Source organism: Rhipicephalus sanguineus, chromosome 3, assembly GCF_013339695.2.
Source record: "Rhipicephalus sanguineus isolate Rsan-2018 chromosome 3, BIME_Rsan_1.4, whole genome shotgun sequence".
Taxonomy (NCBI): domain Eukaryota; kingdom Metazoa; phylum Arthropoda; class Arachnida; order Ixodida; family Ixodidae; genus Rhipicephalus; species Rhipicephalus sanguineus.
The window spans coordinates 7,373,634-7,388,606 of NC_051178.1; positions in this window are offsets into that span (position 1 = coordinate 7,373,634).

The window sequence follows — 14,973 nt, forward strand, 5'->3', positions numbered from 1 at the left end:
CCAGTTCAACTGGTTTATGGTCAAATTCCCAGTTGGGACCCACTGGGACTGAATTCCCAACTGGGACCCACTGGCAACTGGTCCCAACTGGGAATTTGACCATAAACTACTTGACCTGGTCCCAGTTGGCACCCACTGACAACTGGTCCCCACTGGGAATCCTGCCATAAACCACTTGATCTGGTCCCAGTTATTTCCAGTTGCAATTGGGACCAGTTGGCAGTGGGTCCCAGCGGGGGCCAGTGTGAACGATTGAAGAAAGACAAAACTCAAATTTGGTTAGAATTGAAAAAACTTATATTCTTAGAGATAAAACAAAGAAAGAGTAAGAAACATCTTAGTGTTTGGACACACGTCCGCTCTCTACAAGATCTTATGAGCGTCTCTCTCGTGCACGCAGGCACGCAGTCCGTCCCCCCCGCCGACGTAACCGCACACCCCCCCTCACAAGCACAACACACGCGGAGCGACGCACTGCACTTCTTCCGTCAACACCGCGGTCAAAGGTTGCCCCGCCGAGGCTTGGTTGGCGGAGGTGGGGCGCGGTCTCACGGTTCGATGCCGGCAGACGAGGAGTTCCAGACGCCTTTCCGGGAAAGCGTCCGGACCGCGCACGTGACGTTCAACAAGAATAAATGAAACAAAAAGAGAAATACAACACACTGCCCCCCAAAAATGAGCAAGCTCATTTTTTCTTTAGTTGCTGAGTTCTACTGGGTACAACAGTTGCACAGGCCGGCGAAGAAGTTTACCGTCTGGCAGACGCACAGTGCAAGCTCGCACTTGCCTGTCCCGACTGGGGAGCACCTCGTGAATAACGGCTTTTTTCCAGAGAAGCCGAGGAAGCCTCTCGTCGTGAATCAAGACCAGGTCTCCCTTCTTGAGTGCGTTGTTTTCTTTGCTTGCGGAATGATGCGCCGATCTTAGTTGAAGTAAATATTCGTTCCTCCACCGACGCCAGAAATGGTCAATTGTTCTCTGGCAATGCTTCCATCTTCTTATCATTTCCTTGGCTGAAGCAGTGGACGGAGCACTCGGTTGACCGTCAGGAAGCGCGAGCAATCTTTTTCCAGTGAGAAAGTGCGCCGGTGTCAAGGGCGTGCCTTCGTCTGGCGATACGTGCAGGAATGTTAGGGGGCGTGAATTAATGAGAGCTTCAATTTCGTTGAGCATTGTCATCAACTCTTCAAAGCTCAGATGTGCGTTTCCCAATACGCGCCGAAGACATACTTTGACGCTCTTAACTAAACGCTCCCAAAAGCCCCCCCACCATGCTGCTCGCTCAACAATGTACTTCCACTGTATCTGGTGATCTGCACAGTAGCTGGTGAAGTCTCCTTTCTTCATTGAATTGAACAAGTAAAAGAGGTCTTTCGATGTCTTCTTAAACGTTAGGGCGTTATCCGTGTAGATGACTGACGGCAAACCACGGCGCGACGTAAAACGTCGAAAGGCCAGCAGGAATTTTTCTGCGGAGAGATCCGATACAAGCTCCAAATGAACAGCACGAGTAACCGCGCAGGTGAACAGCGCTATGTATGCCTTTTCTTCACTGCGTTTCCCCCTTGTGAACAGTGGGCCGGCAAAATCAATGCCAACAACTTCAAAACAACTGCCTGGCGAGGTTCTATCCGCAGGAAGCGGTGCAGTCGGTGCTTTAGCTGCTCTCAGTCTCTCCCTTATGCAGCCATTGCAAGTTCGAATGACTTGCTTTACAACCTGACGTGATCGCGGTATCCAGTAACTCTCTCGGATCTGTGTCATAGTGTCCTGGACACCGCCATGCAACACATTCAGGTGACATTCTCTCACAACGAGTTTAGTGAACTCGTGTGCAGGAGGTAGTAATATGGGATGCCTGACAGTTTCTTCCTCTTTAGAATGCTGTAATCGTCCACCAACACGGAGAAGTCCGGCGTTATCCAAGAAAGGGCTCAACATGGATATATCCGACTGTTGACCTACGGCTCTCTTTTCCATTAGGCCTTGCCTTTCTGTGCCGTAAGTTTCTTCTTGGGCAGCCTTAACCCAGTAAGTCCTTGCTTGGTCGAGCTCTTCGGCCGTGAGATCACCATCAAGAACTTCTCTTCTCGTCTTTCTAAGGAATCGGAAGGCCCAAGCAGTGACACGGAGAAGCTTCTTCAACCGGCTATACTTCCTTACGTCTATGATTGGCTCTCTCTTAGTAGCCGAAGACAACTGCAGCACCGTTTTATCTTTCCTTTTTTCTTCTTCTAATTCAGTCTCTTGCGTAACCTTCTTTTGTGTTGCACAGGGCCACTTATCGCAGTTGTCGCGAAGCCAAGGTGGGCCATGCCACCAAAGTGTGGATTCTGATAATGCCTGGGCTGACATGCCTCGTGTGAGGCAATCTGCAGGATTTGCGCTACCAGGGCAATGTCTCCACTGCTGAGGGGCACTCAAACTCTGAATTTCGGATACACGATTTTGCACAAACGCTTTCCACTTCGTAGCGTGATTCTGAATCCAGTGAAGTGCAATTGTGGAATCCGTCCAGAAATGAACTGTCATGCTCAATGCTATTTGCTTGCAGACGTAGCTTGCGAGACGAGCTCCTACGACGGCTGCCATCAGCTCGAGTCTAGGCAACGAAAGGTCTTTAAGGGTGCTACCCTTGATTTAGCACAAATTAGCTCATTGCTAAATCGGTCATCGCTGCCCTTCGCTCGCAGGTACGCACAAGCTCCATACGCTTCCGGACTCGCGTCGCAGAAAACGTGCAGCTCAAAGCTAGCAATCTCGTTAGGCTCCACAATGCACCTCTTGAAGGTAAGCTGCTGGAAGTCCAGAAGTTCATCACACCACTTCTTCCATTCTTTCTTTAAGTCATCTGGAAGTGGGGAATCCCAGTCTAACGCTCTTTCCCACAAACGCTGAAAGAGTATTTTTGCTCTGACGACGAACGGGCTGACAAGTCCAAGGGGATCAAAAATCCTCGCAGCCGCTTGGAGTACTGCTCTCTTGCTGCTCGGACTACCTCTGACGGCTCTCAGGACACTTTCTGTAGGAATAGACAGAAGATCACTTCCTGGTTTCCAGCGCAAACCGAGAACGTTATGAATCGCGTCAGGATCATCTGCGATGTCGTCGCTATCGAACGAGTTTCGTAGTTCTGCTGAATTTGTTGCCCATTTGTGCAACTTCATACCTGCATCTGCCATGATTGCCTTTGCAACTCTGTACATTTCTACAGCTTGACACACTGACTCAGCTCCAGTTATCAAATCGTCAACGTAGAAAGACTTCTTGAGGACCTCTGAAATGTGTTTACGCTCGTCTTTTTGTTTCTCGAGGTGATAAAGTATCGTTGCATTGAGTAGGTAAGGGCTTGCAGATGTTCCGAAGGGCACTCTTGTCATTCGCCACTCTTCTACCTTGGGAAGTGAATGAGGATCATTCGGTGTTTCTTCGTACCAGAGAAACCTGAGCGCGTCCCTGTCTCTTGGCTGCACAAGAATTTGCAAAAATGCCTTCTCTATGTCAGCGGTTAGTGCCACAACATGAAGACGAAAGCAAAGCAAAATTCGAGCCAAATCTGCAATAAGTTGTGGTCCCTTCTCTAGCTGGTCGTTGAGTGAAAGCTGTCCTGGCAAATGCGATGAGCAGTCAAAAACAACTCTTAGTTTCGTGGTAGTGGATTCCTCGCGTATTACTGCTTGATGGGGCATGTAGTAAACGTGTCCAGTGTCTTCTGACTGGAGAGGTTGCACACGCTCGGCATGACCTTCTCTCAGGTACTCTCGCATAACGGAGTCGTATTTCTCTAGCAGTTCTCCGTCGCGTCTGAGCCGTGTAGTCAAGCTCTGAAGCCGCTTCTTAGCTAAATCTATATTACTGTGAGCTCCACCAGCAGATTCTTTCCACGGCAGTGCTACCTGATAGCGGCCCTCAGACAATGCAATTGCACTCTCAAATTGGTCTTGTACAGCTTGGTCATGCAGGCTCGAGTTGTGCTCCTCTTTTATGCCTAAAGCATCAAGTTCCCAGAAGTTTTGCAGGAGAGAGTCTAAGTGGTCTGGCATGCGTGTCTCTATTCTTAAAACACATGTGTTCACTGCAACAAATAATGAACTGGTTGGGCTTACCGGGCCTTGGAAGGTCCACCCAAATGCAGTGTTGATTGCCACTAGACCTGTAGAATCTTTGCAGTGCTCAACCTCATTCTTCATAAATTTCCACATGTGGTCTGATCCAATCAAAAGGCTTACTCCTGGAATGGCTGGCATGCCGGGAAGCAGCAGCTTGTCAGCGATGGGTCCTCTTCCTGCCTCGATTGCCTTCATGAAATGATGCTCCGTTGGTGTATGCAGAATATCCTTGCAGATGAAGGGGACCTCGACTGCTTCGATGACGAATTCCTGCCCGCTGTACTGCGCTTTCAATCGAACTTCCACAACACGACAGCTTTGTTCGGTGCTCTGGTGCTCGCCGAATGTTGAGATATTTAGAGTGGTGAATCCCGACTCCCGGAGCTGGAGCGTTTTGGAGACATCTTCCCTGATGAAAGTTCTCTGGCTGCCTCCGTCTATCACTCCTCTTATATAACCGCCTTTGTTTCCGCCGATGGCCCATGCTCGAAAGGTCTGCAAGAGCACGTCGGAATCTTTGGAATCTGTGGCAGAGGCGTAAACGTTGGTCGTAGCGATAGATGGAGGTTGTTGCTTCGGAGCTCCGGCCGATCTGGCGTTGCACATAGAAAACACATGTCGCCCTCCGCAGATAGTGCAGTTCACTCTTTTTCGACAGTCTTGAACGCGATGACCTCGTACAGTGCAGCGGAAGCATCTCATGTCAGCCATTAATCTGTTCTTTTTTTCTTTGATATCAAGAGGATCAGGACAGAGTTCCGTGCAGTGCTCTGACGAGCCACAAAAACAGCACTTCGTCTTGGTTGCTGTTTTAGTGTGAAGAACCGCAGCGGTCGGCCTCCTCGGACTTCTTTCTTGCTTTTCTTGCACTGCCCTTTTCGGCGCACGGTCGGCATTAACACTCCTCTCCCTGCTCTCTACCTCGGTTAGGAGGAACTCAAGCACATTTTTCAGCTGGTCATCAGCCCTTGTGCTGTCTGCCCGTGTGGGTACTTCAACTTCGCCGTCTACTTCATTGCTGGCTCGCTGTGAAGGTCCTTTAGAACGGCAAACTTGTCTGTTGTAGTCAACAACAAGATCGTGCGGCAGCGATGTTAATATGATGTCGCTCATCATAGTCGAGTACGTAGCCGCATTCACTCCCAGGCTGCGAAGCCCGCGTATATGCCCCTGAACGTGGTCATATAGCTTCCGAAGTCCACGCAGGTCACTCGATGATGAAACGGCGGGTAAGGCTCGAAGCTTAGCGAGATGATTTTGTTCAATTTGCCTTCTGTCGCCGAAACGTCGTTGTAATATTTCAAGGGCGTCTTCGTAGCAAGCTTCTGTGGCGTTAAGGCCCTTTATCGCCACTAAGGCTGATCCATGCAACAACGAGCGAAGGTACTGAAATTTCTCAGTAGTTGAAAGGCGCGGGTTATTATGAACGGATTGCTGAAATTGTTCCCAAAAGGGCATCCAGTTGGCCAACTCACCGTCGAAAGTCTCCAAGCGTAGCTTGGGTAACTTCACGCCGTCGACTCTGAGAACAGCTTCCCGTTGATCATTACTCGATCGCGGTGCAGTCTCGGGTGCTCCGTTGTTGATATTCAGGGCGCTCAGCCTTGCTTGAAGACGGCCGATCATGGCTGTGGCTGCGTCGTCGCAACTTACAGCCTCGTTGTACTCCGCCTCGAACTCTTCCTCGAGGATCAGCGGCTCCAGCTTGTCGTTGATCTTGCGCAGCTCCTCGTTACTGGTTTCCAGGCGCAGTATCAAAGTGGACACCTGGCTGGATGTCCCGTCTCGCAGCGCAGGCTCCGCCTCGTCGATGATGCGAGAGTTGTGGCCACGCCGTACACGCCGTTTTGCCAGCAGCTTTTCCAAGCGTCGATCCATTGATGCACCAGTGGGTGACCAACTCACTGAGTCCAAGCGGTCGGAAAGTTCAAGTCCGCTGTCGGCTTCGATGTTTCTGTCCCTCTATCCCGGGTTTCGGCACCATGTGAACGATTGAAGAAAGACAAAACTCAAATTTGGTTAGAATTGAAAAAACTTATATTCTTAGAGATAAAACAAAGAAAGAGTAAGAAACATCTTAGCGTTTGGACACACGTCCGCTCTCTACAAGATCTTATGAGCGTCTCTCTCGTGCACGCAGGCACGCAGTCCGTCCCCCCCGCCGACGTAACCGCACACCCCCCCTCACAAGCACAACACACGCGGAGCGACGCACTGCACTTCTTCCGTCAACACCGCGGTCAAAGGTTGCCCCGCCGAGGCTTGGTTGGCGGAGGTGGGGCGCGGTCTCACGGTTCGATGCCGGCAGACGAGGAGTTCCAGACGCCTTTCCGGGAAAGCGTCCGGACCGCGCACGTGACGTTCAACAAGAATAAATGAAACAAAAAGAGAAATACAACAGCCAGTGGCTCTACTGACATCTCAATAAGAGCCAGTTGCCCGTTGCGAATGGTGTCCCATTAGGAACTACTGTCTGAAGCTGGTCCCATTAAAAATAAACCTGATGTGGCTATTTAATTCCTGGGGCCAGGGGCGGATTATCCAGGGTTCAAAGGGTTCAAATGAACCGGGCCCTCCGGTTTTAGGGGCCCCCCGTGGGCCAGAAAAAATGGCCGACTTCGTTGTTTTAACTCTCCTGCTAGATTCCCCTTATAGAAACAGATTATCTATTTCAATAATCAATATACATGCTTCTAAGAGGTTGTTCGTTGCATAACGTGCATAATCTTGAAGTCAGCTCACAGTTCTGCAGTCTGTGGTAAAACACCTTTTACTCGCCCAAGACCACGCATCGTGTAGAGGAAAGGAGCTGATCCAGTGGAAGGACACATAAAGCAGCCGGACGAGGATTTTAGCAGCTACGGTCCAACACGCAATGCGAAGGCGTATAGAGAGCGGTTCCTGTTTGAAATATCGTTTAATGCGCTCAATGAAAATAACCGGTATGAAGCTGACGCATATAGGTATGCTATAGTATGCTTTCATTATAGTGTAAACAACGCACCATGAAATATTTGTATGGTACGGAACTCCATGATTATGCAAGGACTCCGAAGGAGTAACTGTTTGATTCTTCGCTTCTGTCATTGCCCTTCTGTCTTAATTCCTGCTTGGTGGTTATATAGGGAAACTTAAGAGACCATCACTTGGTAAAAGGTTGTGCACAGGAAATATCTACAACATATATCCACTATCTGGCCGCCAGCAGAACCTCACCACTATTGCTTGAGCGTTGTGGTGGGGGTCTTCAACCGACCATCACTTTTGAACTTCTTTTACGCAATGCCCTGCATAGCACATGCAACCACGGGCGTCTCAGGTGAATATGATGCTTCTCCGAGCCGACCGGATGCGCGCATCTTGTTCGTGATCACATAACGCCGCTGACGCGCTCAACGATCCACGAGGCAGCACGGCTCTTATGACGCACTTCGGTTAAAGAAATTTTGTGTGTGCACACGACCAGTGAAACCTTCATGCTCTGGAGCCTTCCCTGTTCTTTGTACTTGTCGTTGGCCTGTCACTGCGGAACAATCGGATCATCTGCTGACCTTAGAGGTAACAGCTTCAAAATTTACATTTGTGCTAGTATTGGAAACAACTGCAAGCGCATTTCTTATATTTAGGCACTTTATGATGGCTAATAGGTACAGTGTGCACCTTTCGTGCGAGAGTTGAAGAGCTTCTATTTTCGTTACTTTGCAAAGATTGAGGCACTGCCAACATCTTTTCGACACCCTTGGGAATATTAAAACAATATTCAGCGGATTAGCATTTGAATACTTTTATTGCGAATATATTATTACGCAATGTCTAAGTGGGTGCGTTTGCTCTTGTGTTGCTTCCGTCATTATCAACTAGTTTTATGAATAAGCAAGTACGAGCTTTTCTTACATACTTATTCAGAACCGCCGATTTCGCCAAGCTTCGACATTTTGTGCTTTATTTTTGCCACCTTTGGAGACTGTCGGAATGGAATGAGCGAGCATTGGAATGAGCGAGCATCGCTGTAATATTCACTTGAACCAGAACGCCTGAGAATGCATCCCGTTGAATCAGAACGCTTGAGAATGCATCCCGTTCTGAAGATATGGGAACCATAGTGATATAGAGATCTTATTGCAAAGTCAATTCCGGCTGTATCGTCTTATTCTGTGGACTTCCTTCATATAGACAGATCCAGATCATGTCGAGAGAGTAATCGGTGGACAGGAAGCAGCAGAAACCCAAACTACGCGATAAACTCACGTCGACAGTGGCGGATCCAAGGGGGGGCGGGGGGGGGGGGCGACCGGTTCCCCCCCAAAGCCTCTGTCAACACCCCCCCCCCCCCTCCCGCCCGCGATTTGCCGAGAGCTATTCACGTTGATATCTTACTCATTCGTTTCGTTTCTTTCTGTTTTGATTTATTTGTTTGTTTTGTATTCCGCCGTTGACCGCGGTGGCATTAAGAGCAGCTCCGAACTTAAATCGGCAATATAAAAAAAAACTGAAATACGCGTGTACATAAGCCGTATTTTGGCAATCGGACGCCTCGCATGCTGTCGACGAAAACGGAGCTTCGCTTTCCGTCGGTTGGCGCCAGGCTTCGTTCGCAGAAAGAGCTGCCGCCGCCGCGAGGGCCCGGGGGATCATTGAAGACTCACTGAAATGCAATCCTGCTTACATGTTGAGAACTTCGCTGCGAGGTTCGAGGTCTGCAACCGCAAATGAAAGGCGCGACTTCACTGTACCGCGGCCAAGCGGCGGCCGATTGCACACGTGCACGGTGATGTATGATGGCGCTTTTTAATTCGCTGAGAGTAATCAGATTCGTGACAACATCGCTTCGGCACTGAGTCTAGGACGAGATAAATTGAGTAAGAGATATTCGCTCTTCGCTTTATCTCCACTAATAACTAATCTCTTCACAACAAACCGTAACTGCATTGCATGCATTCTTCAGTGCCCCTGCTCATTCCGCCTCAACTTGAAATATCTCATGAGGGACCGTTTAATGTCCTTGTCTGACAGTGCGTGTCAGACGCCCAAGCAAGAAAGTTACACCAGAAAAGATCTATACGCTCATGTTACACCCACTACCTCGGATGAGAAGGCGAATCACGAACATCGACTTCACTGTCGGCTTCAATGAGGCGGTAAGCTACAACGACACATCATTTTCTGCTAATACAGCTCACGATTTTGCGTTTGAAGTTTCATGTAAACGGGTTATGGTGGCTGGCTGCATGAGATGGTACGTATCAGTGTCATCTGGTCGATATACACTCCGGATGAGGCACAAAACAAAAAAAGGCTAATGTTTCAAATAGCTAACGTTGCCATTTTAAATACCTTCCCCTGTGTCATATATGGGTCATTTCTGAAAGCAATTTAGCGCCTGGATTGGAACAACATATTCTGCAATACAGAGTTTTGGTCGCGGTTTATGTATCGTCCGCCGCGGTGGATCAGTGGCTAGGGTGCTCGGCTGCTGACCCGAAGGTCGCGGGTTCGATCCCGGTCGCGGCGGTCGCATTTCGATGGCGGCGAACTGGTAGAGGCCCGTGTACTGTGCGTTGTCAGTGCACGTTAAAGAACACCAGATGGTTGAAATTTCCGGAGCCTTCCACTACGGTGTCCCTAATAATGATGTCGTGGTTTTGAGACGTAAAACCCCAGATATCATTAATATTACGTTTTATGTATCAACATATGTTGACCGCAGGGGTTCCCTGAAGAAAGAAATGCTTTAGACAAGTCATGCCTGTGTAGCCCATGACCACAGTTATTAAAAAGGGCTTCTTAAAACGTTTCCGTGCATTTCTTCTACCACGTCTCAGCAAAAAGAAGAACCCCCGGGGTGAGAATACGCATTTCGGAGTGGAGTTCCTGGAAGCTTCTGTCGACGGTCCTCGCGGGCCCACCGCGCAAACACCAGGATCGGGTGGCGGCTCTCTTGGTCTACAGTCGCCGCAGCAGCGAGGCGCCGTGCGCGCCCTTCAGTTTTATGGCGTAGGGGCCGCAGCAAAACGCTTTCTGTCGGTTCCATTCATGCGACTCCGTTGCCCTGAGCCGGGCCGGGCCTGACATTCCGTCAGCCTCCGCGGCTCCCGGGCTTATTATCGCGTTCTCCGCGGCTGACCGCCTGCGGTGTTCAAGGAAGAAGTGCCACCGGGCTGGAGGCGTTGAAACCTGACCTGGACATCGGGTCGTCGGGCGCCGGAAACTGAGGCGATGGGGCGGCCAGAGGGTTTTCTGCACAGCGCTCGAAACACTGCTGCGCGTTAGAGACTGCGCGTATTGTCTGAGCCCTGGAAGTCCTTGTCGCTATAATTCACGCGTCATCGGACAGCTTGCCCGTTGCACGGTTGCCTTCTCCGAATTTGGAGCTTCTGCATTTTTGTTTGCAATAGAGCGAATTTGGGCATGTTGGTGTAGCATAGTGAAACACACAGCGCGAAACAACGACGGGGACACAGAAAGGAAACACACACAGCGCTGACTTACGCTGTACTTTGCCGGAGAGGGGGTTTTCCACTGGTGTGTGCTGCGAGGCCGGTCGTCGGGCTGACGTACGCTGACCGACAAGAACAAATGTCTGGTGGACAGTTACAATTGGTTAGGTGCCATGGAATGGCGGAGTCGGGACCCGTGAAAAACGGCCGCGGAACTAGGATGCGAGGAAGAAGGGGAGATCAAGGGAGTCGCTGAGTAAAGGAGCGTTGTTTTGGCTGCGTGAGAGGGATACCGTGGGGAAGTCCGGTCGCTCGAAGCCCCGAGAAATTAGGAAAGAAGATCATTAGGTGCCTTGAGCAAAAAGAAGTCCGCTGCGACGACCGAGGAGACGAACGGGACAGCGACCCCAGGAAGGTAAGGAGGCAACGATTTGAGATATTGCGCGGTTTTGTTAAGTAATCACTTCACTTTCTGTGTCCTCGTGTGTTTCCTTAGCTACCTACCGTTCCTGCGCTGTAATTTGACTTTAAGAATTGTATCCTCTTGTGCTGTTCGCGCCATTGTATTGTCGCAGATATTTTATGTATACTGTATCCTTATGTGTCATGTTCCTTAGTTATAATTTTGCGCATGGACTGTTGTATTAGGAGAGCATTGGTGTCTGCAAGTTACGGCTGTACTTAGATGATACGTGTTTGAAAACAAGGAAAGTTCGTAGCCTCTCTTCCTTCCCGGCCCCAGCACGAATACTTCGCATAGAAAGATGTTTAGATGTGCGGTCAAGAGGGGGCAAGCGAGAGTAGGGGTGGTTCTGGTAATTAGTAGGGCTGGTAATTAGCGTCGAGTAAAGAGACTCAGTAGCCTCCTCCCTCTCTGGCGGTTGGTGGAAGGGGGGACATCTCACTCAAGCTTAGTACGATATCATGTCGCTATGCGCTTTGTGATTTCTTCTTTCGATTACAAGATGCGCAGTCATTTTTTAAGGTATTCCGTATTCCACAGAAAGTACCCTGCAGGTTTACGTGAATATGCGTAACCATTGCGCCACTTGCTAATTTTCGTCGTCTGTGATGCTGCTGCACTTAGAAGTTGCTGTCTTTGTTTTACTTGTTAAAACGATGCAACGTACGATTGAAGATGAGCAAGTGGAGCAGTGCTTGCGCAATCTCATGTGTGTATCCATTTATTATCCAAAGAAGTTTCTTTGCATGGGTAAGCTCCTCTGTTCTTAATTTAGATGGTGATATGCTCTTTTTGTGGGTGTGTTCAGATAAGGACAGACGAAGGGGGGTCCCGGCTATTTTTTGTTTCGCACGAAATTTTTATATGAGCTGGATAAATGTCTCCATAGAATGGAATGAACCTTACTTTTGCGAGAATCACCACAAATTTCTAAGAAAAAGTTCGTGTTTCACTGCAGGTGGAAAAAGGCACTTCTGCAACTTACAGATTTGTCCAGTTTGGATGCCTGTCATTAAAAAATTAACACATTGTGGACGTCAATGTTAATTTTTCATAAGTCTACGCTAATGCTACTATCGGTCTACGGAAACTTTAATTTATGTGACGCACAGTGCATTTTTGAAAAATTGCCGAACTTTGATTTCTGAGCGACTGCCTCTGGCTGACTCCGAATTTGGGGGCTATTTTTCACAATTTTCGCTAAAGTGCTGAAGCTGAAAATATTTCTGACAAGTCTACGAAAGGTTGTTTGCTAATTAAGCAAGAAAGCATGTGACTGCGTTACATACTTCTTTCGTTATAAATTCTCATAAATGGCATATATGATTAGTAGGCAATATGCATATTATCACTATATCGAAATGCTGCCTTAGAAGAGCTTAAATGTGAGTTGTTCTATGAAATCAAAAGTAGCTAGACGATTGGTAGTGTATTTACTGTAAGTACGTGCGAACAGTTTCTGAAAAAGGCCCACCTGTCAACTTCGGCAGTGTTCGCACGCAGGCAACCAAAGGGTGGGGCGTCCGCAGAACTTTTGCCAGGGGGGTGCATCAGCAGAGGGTGGGGGAGGGGAAGGGGGGCATACAGCATAGGTAGCTTTTGTTTCACTGCCGTGACATGACCGGCAAGATTCGTCCATAGCAGCATGTAACGTGCAAAGTTGGCTGGTAATCCTGAATGATATTTCACGCGGATATGCGGGACTGGAGTGTGCTAATAAAGCTATGTAGCTTACTGCTACTGCATAGAAAATTATTATCCAAAATTCCAAGGGGGGGCAGCTGCCCCCCCTTGCACCCCCCTCCGGACGCCCATGCAAATCAGTGAAGCTGAAGCAGATAGAGGAAGCTATTTTTCACAAAGGCGCTCCCTGATTTTCGAAGGAAGATGTCCTCTCTTGAAATAACCCAGGTGAAAATTTCCTGATGGTTTTCTGCTGGTTTGTGCTGGTTTCTGGTGGAACCAGCAGGACAGCTGCTGGTTTTCTGCTGGTTGTACTGGTTCCAGCAGGATGCTTACTGGTCCTCTGCTGGTTCCAGCAGGGTGCTTGCTGGTTTTATGCTGGTCCCAGCAAGCATCCTGCTGAATGTACTGGTTCCAGCAGGGTGCCTACTGGTTTTGTGTACTGGTTCCAGCAAGATACTGGTTTTCTCCTAGGATGCTGCTGGAACCACCAGGTAACCTGCTGGTTTTCAGTTGGCTTGAACTGGTTCTAGCAATGCACATGAAATCGGTGTGAATTAACAGCTGCAAATCCCCTTTCAAGCATCGTTTTCAGCTAGAAATCGCTCTGGCTTGGAATTTTTCATTCCAAGCTGGCTGGAAATAAGAACCATTCCTAGCTTGAAATGGCATTTTCAGAGTCGGGAAGTCATATTTTCAGCTGGAAATTTTTCCAGTTTCAGTTGGGAAATAATGTGCTAGCAGAAAATTTTCCTCTCTTGAAGTACAAAAACAACTCCAGCTGCATTACAGTGCGCTATAAACAAGTGACGTACAGCATGGTGTGCATTCATAAGATCATAATCTTCATCACACTGTACATAGTGCACATTTTACAACAGAGATCTAAAGTGCCCCGTACGACAGGGTTACAAAAAATATCGCCGAAAAAAAAAAACGCACTTTTATTCGACCTTTCCTGTAGATGTGCGTCCGACCGACACGGCTCATATTGCTAATGTAAACGTCCAACTAAAGTTTGGTCATACTTAACCGTTGCGCAAACAGGTAGTGTTCACGGCATAGCGGTTACTTCCTTGCGAAAAGGAGCTTCTTGTTATGAACATTCACCATTCTCAGCTGCCACGATCGGACAGCAGCGAACACCGCCGTAAAGAACGCGGCATTGCTAAGTGAGGTCATTTTTGTTGACATCTCAGTAGCATTAGTCTCGTATCTTTTCTTGATGTTTTCCGAGGCCGCGTCTCCTGCGCGCGGGTGGCAGGAGACGGTAGGTGGGGTAAAGCGTTCGGTTCACCCATATAGCCGCTTAAAACCGGCTTGACTTGGCTTGAAGTGTATAAGTAGGTGGCGGCAGAGTAGCGTTCAGGCCGTCGTTTATTTCTGCGTGGTGTGTTGGGTGTTGGCAGAGACGGCACTACTAGTGTTGGTTTTGAGCGTGAACTGTGTGCGCGAGAACCGCCTCTGGCCGTGGTGCCGTGGTGTAACCGTGGGGACGTGGTCGCGTTGTGTAGAGTGTTGTAGAAAGTGATTCGTGTGCAAGTCGTTGCCGCTTTTGTTTCTGCGATGTCCCCGTGTTCAGTGGACCGCCGCCAAATCTATAAGCAACGATAACGAGCGTGAGATAAAGGCCATGTGTATGCGATTTGTGAATGTCTGTAATAGTAGTGGTTCTTGATGGAAAGGAAGAACTGAGTGTCTAGCGCGTTACGTCTAGACGTAACTATAGGAGCCGTTGCAGTTACGTCTGGACGTAAGAATAACAAATCTTAAAGTTACGTCCAGCGTGAGCAGACGCACCGAACCGATCGGCTCTAGTGGCGCAGCGGGCTAGTACGAGTCGTGCTCGGATCTGCGAGGACGTTGGTTCGAACCTCGCTGTTGTCCTTCTCTCTCTTTTTTTATTAAGTGCTCCACGGGCGCCGTAATATTTTTTGTTTAAGGAAATCGCCTTGGTGGCAGCGGTGGACGCCCCAGCCCACGTCGCGCTCCGTACTCTTGCTGTAGTGACACCAGCCACTCGAGCAAAATAGTGGAGCGACGACGGCGCACCGCGAAGCGACAGCGTCCCAGTGACACGAGCCAACCACTGAGACTGGCAAGATAATTATTAAACTTAAGTGCGCACGGTGGACGTAACTTTAGCAGCTGATTATGGCTCCCTGCGTCGTCTGCTAGCCACACCGTGTTCGCTAGTGTGCGAACGTCCTGCGCGCGTCCTCAGAGGGCAGCCTATTCCGTTGTGTTAGCACAGCATCAAATGCTTGTACGTATGTCTGCA